Source organism: Chrysemys picta, chromosome 3, assembly GCF_011386835.1.
Source record: "Chrysemys picta bellii isolate R12L10 chromosome 3, ASM1138683v2, whole genome shotgun sequence".
Classification (NCBI taxonomy): domain Eukaryota; kingdom Metazoa; phylum Chordata; order Testudines; family Emydidae; genus Chrysemys; species Chrysemys picta.
In genome coordinates, this window is record NC_088793.1 from 192300384 (window position 1) to 192315115 (window position 14732).

The window sequence follows — 14732 nt, forward strand, 5'->3', positions numbered from 1 at the left end:
CTATGGGATTACAGAATATATGGCTGCCTGAGATTATGGCCTGTGGGATACCAGTAGGCTGTACTGTGCCAGTACAGCTAGAAGAAGAGATGATGTCCAGCCTAGTTCAACAGAATGTGGCCACCCATTATTATGGGAGACATTAGTCAGAGCTGAGCTATTAGTGATGGCAGAAACCATTAAGGTTGCCTTTGTCCATGGAGACTGCTGGACATGTTTCTCAACTGTAATCCCCCTTTAATTTGGGGAATTCAAATAAGTCAACCCATGTGGGGCTATCCAGCTCATTAGCCTGGCCAATTGTCTTAGGGAGAGACAAGAAACAGTTCCAGGACTCCATGGGGCATTGAGAGCCCTGGCACAGGAAATGAATGCCACAGGCAGCAAGAAGACCACAGGGCAAATCCTCAGATGGCATAAATTGTCATAAGAATGGCCATACTGAGTCAGACCAATGGTCCATATAGTCCAGTATCCTGTCTTCCAACAGTGGCCAGTTTCAGATGCTTCAGAGAGACTGAACTTAACAGGGCAATTTATTGAGTGATCCACCCATGTCATACAGTTCCAGCTTCTGGCAGTCACAGGTTTAGGGACATTAAGGTCCCGGCTCCATTGAAGTCAATGGAATGAGGATAAGTTACAGCAGGTGAGGATCTGCATCCAAATCTTCTGGCATCAGCAAAGGACTTCAAAAGCACTTGAGTGACTTTCAGTAGAACTTATGCTTTTAAGTCACTTAGGCACTTTTTAAAACCTCACCGTTCAGAAACTAGATCCTCAGTTGGTTACAGAGGGCTAGATGACAATGAGTACATCCCAAGGCAGTGGGAGGGGACGTGTGTAAGAAGATGGCAAGGTTCTTCTGTTGAGCTACCTTGTTGGCAGGTATTAAAACCACACTGACTCATTGTGACTCCATTCAGGATACAAACAGGTGAGTGGGGAGGAGAGGGTTGGCAGAGGAACTGAGATTTAGGACAGAAGTCCCTACAAAGAAAATTAAGGACTAGCTAAATTTGGGAAGAAATCCTAGGCTGAGTTTTATGGTTTTTTGTTTTTTGTCATTTGAGACCCCAATAAAGTCAAACCAGAGGAAGGAGGTAAGTTTGGACTAAATACAGCGTGTGTGTAGCTGCTGTTCAAAGCTGGGGAGAAGTCAACCAGCTTACATGTATTAAAGCCAGTTCTAAAGTTGGGCATAGTTGTATGATGTCAGGGAGGGATTTGCCCTGATTACCTAGTCACTGTCGGCAGATTTTATGACCCTTGTTTGTAATATTAGAAAACATAGATTTGATATGAGTAAAATCCCCCCATACACCTACACTGGGCTTTACAATCACTTTAGTCCAAGGAGGTAGGATTTAGAGACCTTCCCCGGAAGCTATACCCACAAACTCACTCTTGATTTCTGTACAGCAGGGATGTGTGCACAGGTCTGGGAAAGCTCCTGGGTGAAGCCCTAGGCTTGTGTGGATCCATCAACTGGTCCTCCTCCATGTAGTCAGGGGAGCAAGCAGGGAAGAAAAGCTCTTCTAGGACTAAAATTAGTCTAGCAATTGCAGAGCAGAGCCACTGCGGCTCTGTGACCTGGGGTGTGGGACGATTCCTTCTCCCTCCTCTGGCCCTGGAGAAACTCCCAGATCACAGCTCAATCGTTTGGCCTCTGTATTAGGGAAGGATATGGGTATGAATTTGGGAGGTTAAAGGGGTGCATAGGCCCTCTACAGCATTGTGCATTTCACTCTCTGAGTACAAAAATGCATCAAAATAAAAATCAGTTCAAAGAGTTGCCTCGGAGATAAATACTAAATTATATAAGATTTTGGCTGAATGAAGAAAAAAACTCTCCTTGGATTACCAAATTGAGTGTTCTTCATACAAAATATTTTCCCCACTGCAGAAGTAAGCAAAATTCCATAGATTGATCTAAGAAACTTTGTCCATCATCCTAGACTTTCTTTAGAACCATAAGTAAGTTATGACTGAGATGAGCAAATGTATTTTAATCTAACGGGTGAATGGAAGAATGCAGTAGTTGCAGGTTTCAATCCTGATTAGATCATTACCTCCATAATAAAGTGTGTATTTTACACAGGGCCTGATCCTGCAAACATCCGTTCATGTGACAAGTTCATCACATGAGCTGTCCCATCAATTTTAAATAAATTTTCATTAGTAAGGATTTATAAAAGAAGACTAACTATGTATAAAATATATCATTGCATAGACACTATGACTAATTCTATATAAATGTAATGCTTCAAAGCAGTTTTCCTGAACTATAAAATTACCGATAAATGTCTATCTTAAAATGATTACTAAAATACAAAAGCATTGTTTTTACTTTTGTGATAGATTCAATAAGGAACATGTATATTTAAAATCATATTCCCTCTTTGTTAAATGTTCTAAGTATGGCTGAGAATGAGTTGAATTTAAAGGACTATTTTCTGCCATGTGAGTAATTCTGAACAAAATTTGGTCCAAAGGTTTATTAACTAGAATTTGAAATATATTATAAGTTGAAATAAATGTACATCAAGGAAAGTATAAAGGTGAGGGAAATGCTCTATACTTCATTTTAGAATTTCTTAGTAACATAACTTTGTTATACTGTAATCAAAAATGGAAAGCCAGCACTAAAACAAAGCGTTACAAACATTAATATAGTGGTTGAAGTTATTAATCAATTCTTTCACTCTGAATGACCTTCAAAACTGTAGGTTTAACATTTTTAAACATTCTATGGAATGAGACTAAAAAATCAGAATAAACAAATATATTAAACTCTAACATATATGCTACTTTTTTCCTTTAAAAATCCTTTGCTAAAGGAATTAGATTTAGTTTTAAAAAACTTTTAAAGTTCTCTTGATAGTTACAGATGGTTTAATCTTTGGAACCTATTATGTGTTCATTTTCCCTTCAGCATTAATTATACATAATTACCTCCACTTTGCCCATACCCTTTTAAAAACTAAATCTGTTCACATTTTTCATGTAAACGTAAGATTTTTTTTAAAATAAATATCTCTATTTTTAAAAGGATGGGGTGCCCATTTTGTGAATAAAAAGATGAGTGACCCAGTGTGAAGAAAACTGTTTTTATTTAAATTTCTCTAATATAGCTTAATTACTTTTTAAACTCTGGAAACAATTAGGTTATAGTCCTTTGAAGTGAGACAGACAACTTGTCATGCTGGGAGCAGAATGCATGTCATTGTTTTCTTTTTATGCAGTGGGCAACGGTATATTGTGTGTGTGTCATTTCAGATGATGTTGGAAAGGGAATTTAGTGCATCCTACTTTTATTGTGAGCAACAATGTAAAGTTAATGTGCTTCACTAGTAAGATCAGACTTTCAGATATACACATAATGCGGAGCAGAATGATTAATACTGAAGGATGTGAAAATTATAATGTATATGCTTATGGAAATCACGGAAACGGATATTCTGGTTAAATGCAAAGTAGCGTTGAATGACACTGATATTGTAAAAGATTGAAGAGGATTGTTCTCACTTTTCAACCTCATCATCTCATCCCTCACACAAACCACCAAATTGTGGGAGTCTATTCTCTCCTCCTCTGTCCTTTTTCCCCCGTCACAGTTCACTGTCAGGTGCTTTTCCTGGACATACATGGATCAAAGGAAGCCCAGAATATAAGTGGTTATTGTGGGGCTGAAATCCTATCTCTCTGAACATAAGAGAGAAAATGGGAAGAGGATGTTGACTGCATTTTGGCATCTCAGGATCTGTTGGTATTACCGCAAAGAGCAGGTGGGGGCCGATAAGCTCTCACCGGGTGCCTCATTAGAGGCTAACACAGTGACTATTATTGGATCAGATCACATCAGGTGGAGAGGAGCTGAGCCTATGCTGACACCTGAGGCAGCCTACTCTGATCTGACCTTGGCAATCATCTGTCAAGGTCAGCCTTAATTCCTCCACCTGGTTAGGGGACTTCTTGGGGTAGAAAAGGCACCGAGCCTTTACACTGAGGTGCAGCCTCCTTCCTAACCAAGCCAGGTGCTGAGGGTATGAGGCGAGCGGGGGAAAAAAAAAAACGCGGGTGGACTTCTGCAAGTGCTTTTAATAGGTCAAAAATACACTACACCTCACTATTGTCAGCTTCAGCATGGGAGGCAGTAATGAAACGCCCTCCTTTAGGGCACTTTCACCCTTTCCAATAGGAATGCTCCACACAGTCTCCAGCCAGCAGCCTCGGGGGGGGGGGCGGTTTTCACGTTGTTTTCCTCGCCCCTATCTATCAACAAACAAGGAGTTCAGACATGACACCTTAATGCTTTCAGCTGCTGATGCTCTTGCTCGCGTGAAAGCGAAGGTGGGGGCAGAGCGCACCGAGCAGCTGCTCAAGGAATTCAGTCTCTGGGGGGGTCCCCCCCTTCCTTTGCCTGAAATAAATCCCGCCCGTACCAAACCCGAAACTACATATTTATTTGCATGTCATGTTTCTAATGTGATGGGAAACCAAGACGGATCTTTGTGGTGGGGAGAAGCTGACTTTCACCTTTCAGGATCACTCTCTTAAATAAAAAAGAATTGACCAGCTCTGGGCGTAAGCATTTATCTTGAGGTTGCGGTCATTATCTTTATTATAGAGCCTCGGCAATATATAAATCCAGTAGTTACTACCCCACAATAAAACTGTAGTGCAGGGGACACCTTACTATTACTTTCTTAATAATCTGCCATCCCTTTGCCTTTAAATCATTCCAGCCCTGTCTTCCCACTTGTCCGCAAGGATCTGTCTTCACACGTGGAGATTCAGACCGCTCCGTTCAGTTCTAGCCTGGGTGATCGCAGTAAGTTTTCCTGTTTAGACTTTCCGATTGCCCTCCCCTCGCTGCCCGGATCTGCCTCTCAACCCCGACTGGTATTTTTCATGTCCTAAAGCTTTTGTCGTCCCACGTGAGCCAGTCTCTGGCTGTGTGCGTAGGCAAGAGGAAGGGGGATCTCGAACCCCAGCCGTTTTACCTCCAGGTGACAAGCTACACTGGTTGGAAACTCTTGTCCAAGGGCCACCGTGGCTTGGAGTGATGCATCGCTTACGTGCCGGTGTCAGAGACATACAGATCTCCAGCCACTCTGCACGTACTGTATGATACCAGCTCCATTTAGTGGAAGGAAGAAGCCTGGGCAATCAAATCCCAACAGTGAGATCCCTGATTGCACTCTGAGCTGTTTCCTATCCAGCCTGCGAGGGAGCCTCCCTCTTGCACCGCAAGGCGCGGGTGAGGATCCCAGCCGGTGGAGACAATGCTCAGGCTATGTATGAATGGGCAGGAAGAAGCGCTTGTCATGATGCGGGATCAGTCCCTGGGGAAGCAGCCCAGCGCCGGCATCTTCCCGAGGGATGCGAGTCTCTGATGAGCTCGCTTTGGCATGCCACCCGGATGCCAGCCTCTCCCTTTCTGGGGGGCTTCCCTCCACAGCCTACAAAGTCTGTCCAGGTTACCTCCTCTCCTCCTAATGCTCATCTCCCTCCCCCTGTCAGCACTTATGTGTGGGATCCCCCCTCCCCGACAGCCCCTCTTTGCGGCGGGACCCTTAAGGGCTGGATTGCCAGGTCCCAGCCTCCCAGCGATGGGGAATTGTTCCATCCAGCCCAGGGACAGCTGGGAAGCACGGTGCATCCTACTCCACCCGCCCTCAGCTAGTCCCAGCAAACCCACCACCTACCACCCACACACCAGCAACAAAAGGATCCTGACCAAAGGATGCCGCCCTCCTCTGAGGGGGGGACAGACAAAGGGGCAGCAGACAGGTTAGCCCAGGAAAGAAAAGAAACAGGCGAGAGGCTGCCTCTCTTCCTTTTGTCTTTCCTGCGGGCCTGTCAACAAATTGTCCTAATAACCATCCCAGCCAGGCTTGTGTGAGCTACCAACTCCAGATCCCACGCTAAAACCCTGCCAGGAAAACCTAGGGCTGCGCTCTTCAACTCCTCGCGCTGCCTATTTTAGTTTATTTTTTTAACCAACAAGGACAGTCCATCTGCCCTCATATTTGTTTACAGTCACGATGCTGCGCCTGGTTGTTTTTTAAATTGTATTTTACCGGGATGATTCCTTCTCGCTTTTAAAACAAGCGGGGTGGAAAAGTACTCACATTTGGGACCAGGGAGGGGGGCAAAACACATTTTTATTTATACCTTTGACATTTAAAAGAGCATAATTAATTTGTCCTGCTTGCATTAACATTGCTGAGGAAGGTTCAGAAATCTAACCAGCAAAAAGGGGGCGGGGGGAAGAGATATAAGGTCGCCTGCAAAGCTTGGTATTTTTTTTCTTTGAGATCTGTAATCAATCACTCGACTAGGAAGCAGCAAAATAGTAAAGATTCGATAGATTAAAATGCAAATGAAAGGTAGAAAAAGAAACATTAACATGGCAATCAAAGATTTAATAATCGTAAATCACGGTGGGTTGTTGTTGTTTTTTCCTCCTTTTTTTGCAGCTTCAGTTTATGTGTGTGTGTGTTAACGTTTTAATCATATTCGTACTATAAATAAATAATTTCTGAAACGAGACTAATTTTTCCCTATTTTAACCGTGGTCTAAAGCACTATTTTAAAAAAAAGTATGTAGCTCCAGATTGCAAACTATAATAAAAGAAAGAAAAAGAAACAAAAAAAGCGAAGTTTGATAAGTTCACATGGGGATTTGAAGGGAGTATATTAACCCTACTACCTAGCAGTTGCGGTTTCTTTTACTTTAAAAGTGAAATAACATGTGAATGTTTATGAGAAAGGAAACAACTGGCCTTTATTTACATATATAATTCTAGCACTGAGTCGCACTGCTGCAAAAAAAAAAATCAGTTCGCGAAATTAAAAATATAGTGAACAAAAAAGAAATTTGACGTATACAATCAATATATTAGTTCCAGACGAGTTTCTTAGAAGATTGTGTAATTTCCAAAATCAAGGAACAACGCTCATTCAAAGATGTAGCAAATGAACAAAAGTAAATGCATCGCAAATCCAGTTAAACGATCTGTCCTTATCGGTATAGAATATTTCTGTTTCCTTATATCAGTGTGATCTCATTGAAATAGCTATTTGAAAATTTCTATTTTGTTTCTTAACTTATATGGACTCTAATACAATATTCCATAGATGGGTTTGGTTAAGTATTGATATGATTATTCTCCAATAATGTAGCTACAAATAATTCTTTTAACTTTAGAAGGCAAAGCATGGACTTAATTTTGTATTACGGGGCGGGGTGTGGGGGGTGTTAATCTTTACTTCGTTGGTAATCTTTTTGGGGTGGTGTGATACCAAAGGGTTGGAGGGGATCCTTCTCTGGTCACGTTTTATTTTGAATAGTGTTACTCTTTCTCTTTATGTACGAGGTGATCGACGTTAGCTTACCATTCTCTACTTCCCCCAAATTAAAATAAAAAGCTAATTTCATGCAGAGGATAGGTTTTAGAACCTCAACCTCTTACTTAAACGTGGCACACTAAATTGGATCTGTCTCCTTCCCCGCCTCTGGCTAAACAAATCAAGTTTTCACTTTTTAGATATCCCTGTCACAGTCCAATAACGCATTTAGTTTAAAATTACGCTGGGAACTTTACCCTCCCTCTTTGTATTCCCCCCCCCCCCCCCATTTAGCTCTCCGCAACACGCTGACTTAAGTTCCCTAAGCTTACACAAACTCGCCACAATGTTAGCGTGTCATCCCTCTTCGCTACTTAAATACTCTCTTGAATCGACAAATGAACTTCACTTGGGGTCAGCGGAGCTGCTGGCTTATTTCAAATGCAAAACGTGCCATTGATTTGTTCTGGGAGGGGTGATTTGTTTTATTTGGGGTTGCATGGGCTATTTTATTTTATTTTATGTTGCATTCCTCTGCTTACCAACCCCTGCACCCGTCACCTACCTAAAACGAAGCGCTCTAACAAGAAGACGATGATGCTGATCACTCCAATTTTTCAGCTCGTATTAATGAAACTGGAGTGCCGGAGAGAAAAGTGGGGGTTAACGCTGGTTGTTTTAAAGTAGTGACGCTGGTGAATGCGCCCACAGATATGTTCTTGGTCGAGTTCTCCATACGGTCCCATGCCTTCGATAGAGTGGAGAGAGCTGTTGGTCCCACTTTGAAGGGAAAGATGGGGGAGATTCCCCGATACTTATTCAGAATTTACATCTGATCCCCGTGCGGGGAAAAACCCCTCCCCAATCAGTGGCTACCGCTCATTTCGTTGAGATGCGAGACAGGTACTTGGTCTAGCATTTCTGCAAAAGGTTACACAAACCGCGGTCTTTTAGACAAGCGTTGGGCTGCCCTACAGGGTCAGCACCAGCTCAGAGATTATATATATATATCTGCATGCAGTCCTAAAGCTAATGAGTACTTGTATTAAAACGGGACAACCCGGACTTTGGCAGCCTCTGACCCCAGAATGTATGGCTCGGTTTCAGTGATCACCCCCACCCCTTATGAGATAATGCAATTACAAACATCAATAAGGAGCTGCAAGGGGAATCATTATGCGGTGACAGTGATAAATGATGGTGCCGAAATAGCCGGCTTTTTTTCCCTCCTAACAATCCAGGAGCCCAGGGGCTTTGGGGGCTGAACACAGTCACCAAGGAAACAGCTGACATCCAAAATGGCACCAAAGGGGAAAAAATGAAGTCTTTCTTTCGCCTTTCACTCGTCCCCCCTTCTTCCAAAGAGTTTAGTTTCGGCTTTAGAAGCAGCTGCCACACAGACATTTAAGTTATTCCACGCAGTAAAGACCAGGCAGATTTTTCTCTGTCCGCTACATCAAATAGAAAGCTGGCTGCCCAGAGTTGATTAACTACTTTCATGCAAGAATCTCGGGAAGCCAAGCAAAAGCAGACCTCACATTTATGAGTAGGAATATGCTGTCTCTCAGTCCCAACGCTTCACTCTGCCACCTTCCCTCGCCTTAAGTGGCGTTTGTCTACAGTCTGAGGACTTTGTTAGCTTGTTTTGTGTCCCTAACAGAGCTTTCTACCGAGCCCAATAAGCGTGGTCCTATGAGGGCTCCAACTAGCCAAAACCAAGGGAAGCAAATAGGTATTTTTCTCAGGCAACATAACAAGGTCATGGAGCCAGGTAAATACACAGCATTTTTCCAGGCGAGTTCAGGAGGGCAGCGAGTAGATGGAACATATGGTGATAGATGGCCCAGCCCTGGTGGATTTAAAGGCAAGATGGTGCCTTGTGAAGAATAAAAACACGGACACTGGCTCCCAAATGTGCCACTACTTTTCCCTGCGTCCCCGTGGCTGGCTGCTGTCCCAAGCATGTCAGTATGGGGCTGGGAAAGAGCAGCGAACCCCTTTGCCTTGGGATGGTGGGAACAGGAGCTCGCCCGCTCAGCTCCCTTCGGGGGCTTTTGGGAGTGAATGCAAAGGCTCCCTCTGGGTTTCACTCCGCTGGACGGGCTCCAGCCACACACACACACACCCCTGGCAGGGGCTTCCTTCCCACACAAAGCGGCTGCCCACACTCCAGGAAACAGGAATAAAGGTAAGAAGATGCCCTCCCCCGCTTCATCCTGAAGATCCCAACATCCTTTTGACACTAGGGAAGGATCACTTGGCCCACCACTGAAATGTAAAATAAAAGGCGTTTCGCTCCTCGGTGGCTGTAACTGCCTTTATTTGCTCTCCTCTAGACACACGCTGTTCTCTGTACAACTGTCCGCAGAGAATCAGATCATAGCAAGACCCTTTCCCCCGGTCCCCCTTTAGGGGAGGGCTGTGTCTGCCGGGGTTGGAGGTGGCTGAAGAGGGGAATTAAGGCGATCGATATTAGACTGACTTTAAAAGTAAAGTCTTTTTTTCCTCCAGGGCTCTCACTTCTCTCGAGGGGCGAAGCGAAGTCAGTGCAGAGAGAGAGTGACAACGTCATAGCTCAAACTACCTTCTTACTCCTCTGCTGTTTCCCTCGCAAACTAACGCACCCCTCCCAGGGCTAGAGCTATAATATAATATATTTCATTTCAGTCCCAAGCGTCCTTTCTGAGCAAACAGCAAAAGGCCCAATCCCTTCCTACAAAAATACTTGTTGGCATCTCCTCTGCAACTCTGACCCCCCAAAGCCCAGACACCCCCACCCCCAACGAAGTTACACGTGTTTACATAAATGTACTTCTCCGCGGGCACAAATTATTGCTCCTTAAATAGTTATGATCCGGACAAGGCGTCCCTAGGTAAATAAAGCCCCACTGAAAGGCATCGCTCCATGCGGAAGCCCCAGCCCCCCACCTCAGCTAAAAAGCTGGCTGGAGAGTTTTGCTCCTGGGCTCATGTAACTAGCTGGCTCTATTTTTGTTGTCTCTTCTCCTTCCCCCGCCCCCCCGGACGGGGCTGTCGGGATGGGGCCTGGGACGCGTAGGAAGGGGGAAGAGACGCTGCCCGGTTCTCGCCAGCGGCCAGCTGCGATCGCTGCGCCCAGAGCGTCCTTGGGTGACAAGACCGCCCCGGAGGGGGACCCGCGCGGCGGCTGGCACCTAGCGGCGGGCCGAGAGGCCGCCCCCGGGCCAGGCATGCCCAGACAGGAGGAGGAGGCTGCCCCCCAGCCCTGCAGCAGCAGCAGCCCCCCCCCCCCCGGCTCGCTGAGAACACCCCCAGCAGCAAACTCCCCCGCACAACCTGGGCTCCCCCCCGCACGTGCGCCGCTGCTCAGGGGAGAGGGGCTGACGGTGCTGGGGGATGCGGACGCGGAGCATCACAGCGCCGCTTACTGAAGCCGCGGGGGCCCCGCTTGAGCTAAAAAAAAAAGTCAAATGAAGCACATGGCCTTAGAGTTCATGGCCGCGGCTTCTCCCCCCCGCCAGGTAGGCTGAACTCACAGATTTAAGGCGATCCCCAGCCGCTCTCCCAAATCACTTTGCAAGGGACAAATGGTGGGTTTTTGTTTGTTTTGGTTTGGTTTTTTTGCTCTCTTGCTTCTGATGCCGCTCAGCTGAGCGGAGCACACGGCCCCGTCCCCAGTGCGAGCCCAGGAGGGGAGAGAGACGGGCCCGGCTGGCACCGGGGGCTCTGGGTCCAGGGGATCCGCTGCAGTGGGGTGCGACCGCCTCTCTCCCCCCCCCCAAACCCAGACACACGCGCTGAGGAGAGGGGTCCCCCCTTCTTGGCAAAGGGAGACAAAACCTGCCTGGTTGCAGGGGGGATCCCCCGAGTGGGTCTCAGACCCCCCCCTACACTTCCACGCGTCTCTAATCCGCTAAGCGATTCCCATTTGAAATTGTGAGTCACTCATTGTAGGGCGAATTCTTTCCACATCCACGGTTGAAGCAGGGAGCCCGTCTCTGGCGGCAGGAGAAGCGGAGCGACCGGGGGAACCGAGTCATTTTCCCAAACCCCCAAAAGATGGCAGTCGAAGCTGCCATTCCTCCTCCTCGGGCTCTGCAGAGACAGCGAGGGCGCGGGAGGAGGAGGACACCGCTGGGCTGTTCTCACTCAGCCCGGCCGGAGACTTGCGTGGTTTTGTTTTTAAAACGCACCAGCGCGGTCCCCCTCTTGCTGTCCCCCGGATCGCTGCCAATCTCCCGCGCGAGGTGCGGAGAACACACACACACACACACAGGTCTGTGGCTAGGCGCGCACCCACACTCACAGCTACGGTCCCGATCACTTGGTGCTTCCAACCTAAACACAACCCAGCTTGCCTGCCTGCTGGAAAGTACCGCGTTGGCCTGTCCACGCAGGGCGGGGGAGGGGGGGAGATAAAGCCTCCCCAGATATTTGTTTCCCCCTCTGTTAGGGCAGATCGCGGCGGATGAATTGCAGACTGGTTGCCAAAACTTTCTCTCCCCCCCTTTTCTCTCCTCCCCCCCCCCCTCTTGCAGCCTTTGCTTTGAATATGGGGTAGCTAGGAAACAGCTAGCAGCCTGCGAAGACGGAATTCCCAACGTGTAAAACGGAGCTATTGAGAGAGTGCAATAAGGCGTGAGGGGGAACTAATCTCCCCATTTACATGTTTGTGGCAATTTTATCTAAATGAATTTTAATGCTAAACGAGGGATAATTCCCTATTTGTAACCCGTTTACTTCTCTTTCCTGTGCCCCCAAAGCCGCCTAAGATCATGCGATGAACAATAACAATAAAAATACTGTCAAGCATATTCTTCATTTGGAATGTGTTATAATTACAGCTGATTAAATGTCTCGGGATAGAAGAGTGTTTTTAATACGAAGTGTACCAACCTTTCCCCCCCCCCTCCAAAAGTCATATTAAGGAAGGAGCCTTTTGTGAGTCTTCTCCCCACCCCGAAGAAAGGCACAAACGCGTGTGCTCTTTGTTTGCTGCAGGGCGGTTTGTTTTTGTCTTTTAGGAAACATTAAAAAAAGAGAGAGAACACAGAAAAGCAGCAGCAAACCCCGCTCCGAGCGTTCCCATTTTGGCACAGAACTGGCCTTATTATAAACTCACAAGGCAGGATCAGAAATGTGCAATCTCCTCGGGAGAGTGGCCCTTTAAAAAGCGGGGGGGGGGGGGGGGGAAGATATCCACTGATTGATTTTCCTAATTCACTAGAATCCAGGAACCAGCCTGACTCTCGGCTGCCCTAATACTCCCCAGCTAACCCCCTTCTTAACCACCCCCATGCACACTATTCATCCAATGGGTCTGATTCTCCACTCCTTGGCCCTGGTGTAGATCGGAAAAAGTCAAGAGAGTTACACAAGCGTAAAACCCCTCCGGAGTAAGTGGAGAATCAGCCCCATGGAGTCTTGGGCTGGGACCTGACTGTAAGCAGTGGGGGAGAAATGGATGGTTAGTAGTAGTTTTAAAACACATTTATTATTTAATGGAAAAAGTAAACAAATGGCCATTAACTGCTAGTAACCACCTATCAGGAGGGAATTATTCCCATCCAGAGGACTATTTGCAGACTGAACGCTGCTCTCCCTTCTAGATTTGGGTTTTTTAAAAAAAAATCCTGCTCCGGGGGGGAAGTGGGGGTGGGGTGGGGTTTACGGCTAAAGGCTTATTTTAATGTCATAAAAGGGAGGTGTATTTAGAAGGGAGACTTCTGAAGCACACTCCAATAAACAAAAGGTGAGAGGGCACAGGACTGCTCCAGCAGGTAAGCCAGTCAATCAAATATCACCTAGTAAACCCACCAAACAACTGGTTCCTCTTTTCAAATGGAAAATAGAATTGTTCAGGGCGGGTTTATGGGGTGACATCTACTTGAATGGCAGACTTCAGAGCTTTAGCCAGTCAGATGCTACCTTTTGTTTACCAAGCAATCACAGCTAGAGGGTTTTTTTTTTTTTTTTTTACGAATTTGTCTTAATTAAAATATTTGTATATTTTCCTTACCCTTGGGAAACACTTTTTATAACTGCGATTATATTTAAAGAAAATTATAAGGTACTGCAGCCTAAACATGTTATTTTGTACTATTTAACTAGCTGGCTGCAGTGCAGAAAGTACAGCTGTACTGGAAAATTGGTTAATGATCAGTCTTCAGCCAATCAGAGCACAAGACTTATTTATGAGCATTAGATTTTAAAAGTCTATCATCCTTAGTTTGAGTAGTTCGTTTACTTACAAATACACACTTATCTCAGGCAAGGTTTTAATTTTTTTTTCTAAATACACTCAGTTCAAGAAAGTTTAATCTGTCAGTGATTCAAGTAATGTAAATAAGGTATTAGAGATGTAATTCAGGGGGAGATAATATTTAAAATGTTCATCCACTATTCTGCAGTTAATGTTCTTGGATGTTAAGTTTGCTAATAGGCAACAGTTATTCTGACAATTTGCAGTGTAACCTTTAAGAGAGTTTCTTTATATAGAGTGTAGCATTACTTTTAAATAACGTACTACGAGTTTGATATTTAAATAGCAATTATAGGTAAATCTTTTTAAAGTTTAATCTTGCAGATGCTGGTTTCACATATTACTAGAGAATCACTACAAATTTGGGGGGCAGCAAACAAATTTTTCAAGCAGTGGAGTCAGCATGACAAAAAATAATTTGTTTTTATTTTAGATTCAGATTTCATTACTGCACTCAAACTACTACAACTGGGCTTTGAGTTATTATACAATCCAAACTGTTTCAATCAGAAACTCTAAGACTCAGTGTGCATTGATTATTATTAATAATAATTAGCTTCTTGGTTTCTTGATAGAAAAAGGCTATCAACAAGCATTTGTTTAACCACAACAAAAAGTATAATTAGCTTATCCCACTTAGTAAATCTGTATGCATGCCAACTCATACCAAACTGCTACTTTTACAAAAAATTGCAATAATACAGTTCATTTTTCCAGTCCTTTTTGCACAAAATTTATTTACAATGTATACATAAACGCTCCATGATGGGACTATGGAAAAATGCACACGACTGATGCTTTGCCCAGAAATAAAGTCAACATATTAAAAATAAATCTTCAGTTCCATGTTTTGAGCTGCATAAAACAGGAAGTGATGTATAAGTGTGGCTGAATGGGGACAATGATGCTCTGATGTGACAATTAGGCTTCAAATACACTGCCTTTTGGTTTCCATGCTTCCTCCTACCAGTCTCCTTAAGACACTGCCTGCAACAGCTGATTAATCATTGTTGATGACTGCAGTTTTTCCCATCCTTCCCGATTTACATCTGTTCAGACCAATTCAAATATGGTGAGTAAATGAATTAGACATGCAAATTCACGCCCCAGGCTAGAGAGAGGGAGAGAGAAAGAA

The 14732-nt window shown here is 45.0% G+C and overlaps 1 protein-coding gene and 1 long non-coding RNA gene across 13 annotated transcripts in view; one reads left to right on the forward strand and one right to left on the reverse strand.

Annotated features, from left to right (window-relative positions):
- The first annotated feature begins 7902 nt into the window (after nt 1-7902).
- The window catches only part of LOC122174367 (uncharacterized), a 7053-nt gene continuing 223 nt past the window's right edge, over nt 7903-14732 (forward strand). The window contains exons 1-2 of the long non-coding RNA XR_006176081.2: nt 7903-9544; nt 11874-14732. The exon at nt 11874-14732 is cut by the window's right edge and continues 223 nt beyond it. This is a non-coding gene — a long non-coding RNA (uncharacterized LOC122174367). The remainder of the gene's footprint in view (nt 9545-11873) is intronic.
- MEIS1 (Meis homeobox 1) overlaps nt 14002-14732 on the reverse strand; it is a 129433-nt gene continuing 128702 nt past the window's right edge. For all 12 annotated transcript variants that reach the window (XM_005287244.5, XM_042857190.2, XM_005287243.5 and 9 more), the window contains one exon: nt 14002-14732. This exon is cut by the window's right edge and continues 786 nt beyond it. The gene's annotated coding sequence lies outside the window, so the exon portion shown is untranslated.